Here is a 1592-nt window from a genome sequence, read left to right as displayed (position 1 = left end):
GATGTCTGGAAAAATATAGTAATAAAAAACCAACAAGCACAGTACTAGCAGTTATGTTTATGTCACCACTATTAAGCTATATGACAATTTAAAGGTAATAATGCCACAGTAAGATAACACCTTTCCTATGCAAGCCTTCAAAGTGCAGAGTTACTGTGGTGAGAAGAAAGCGAGGGCCCACTCCAGCCTCTCACTGATACCGAGGACACCTCAGCCACTGATATCTGGTTGACTAAGACTTGTGGTTTGCCCCAAGACAACATGGGAGCTGTACGCTATATGGGGGAGAACTGCCTTGCCCCTGTTTAGTTCAGTTTTGGTTGTTTCCTTAAAAAGAAGCCAACTGTGCTTTTCTGAATCACCACTGATCCTAAAAATCTACTGCTGGCCTCAGAACAAAATGTTTTTATGCAGCCTGCAGGTGACCCATTACCTGATGAAGTAACACTGAATTTCAAAGTCAAATTGAATCATTTGTGCTCAAAGGCAATGACTCCTCATTAAAGGACACTCCTCATTAAAGGATACTCCTCTATAGAACTCTTTTGACTTGCCATCACATTGAGTCATTTTAATGAACGTTTACTTACACTGGATTTGTTTTGCATACATATTCTATATCTATAGTATATATATAGCATATAGTTGCCTATATACTAAACCAATGTCCTTGGTAGCATGGTTCAGTCAGACATTATTCCTCACCTAAATAATGAGCATTTTCATCTTATCAGAATCTCCCTCCGGATTTAAGAGTAGATGGTTCAGTTAGAAAGAAAACTAAAAAGCTGCTGCTATTTTCAATATTCTTAATTAGTAAAATTACTTATATGTAATAAGTAATATATAAGTAATATACCTAAAACTAGGTAATTACAAAAGTATTGCTGAAAAAATTCCTCACTATGCTTTCAAAATACAATATGAATTATTATTAAGAGCAAAAATAATAATAGAAACTAGAAGTGGTCCTTAATTTTGTTTTCACTTGGATTATCTTACAAAAAGATGTTTCTTTTTCTGACATTCCACAAAACAGCAGTGACATAATTGGAAACCAACACTCTTCACTACAGCAGGAAGACTATAATACAAGAAGGCAGAAGAAAGCATGAAGTAGGTCCTCATGATGGTATGTGTTTATGAGATTATAAGCATCTTAAAGGGCAACCAAGTAGATTCACTTTTTGAAGCATGGTAAGGCATCTCAGCTACTTAATTTACAAATATCAAGGCTCCTGGGGTTCAAAGAAATACGTTTCCCCTTTCTGTGTCTGTAACTACACCGCCTCTGTGCAGATACGGTATGCAATGCATGGGCGGAGGAGCAGTGATGGCAGTGTAACGTATAGGCAATGCAATGAATCGGATGACTAAGAAATAACAGAAGAGAAGGACGTCAGTGGTTTATTATAGGAGGCACGCGTTTCTTCCACAGGAAACACGGGCAACGGGGAAGACATTCAGGGGGCAGCAGCGCGGGGCGGAGGAAGCGTGTTCTGGGGGTCCCTGGGGAGAGAGGACACTCTCACCCCCAGGGAGCAGCGGACGGTCTCCGCCGGCACCGCGGCAGCACGGGGCGTTCGGGGCGG

The sequence above is a fragment of the Aptenodytes forsteri genome, unplaced genomic scaffold (genome assembly GCF_000699145.1).
Source record: "Aptenodytes forsteri isolate BGI_AS27 unplaced genomic scaffold, ASM69914v1 Scaffold181, whole genome shotgun sequence".
Lineage (NCBI taxonomy): Eukaryota > Metazoa > Chordata > Aves > Sphenisciformes > Spheniscidae > Aptenodytes > Aptenodytes forsteri.
Note: the sequence above shows the minus strand (reverse complement) of the source record.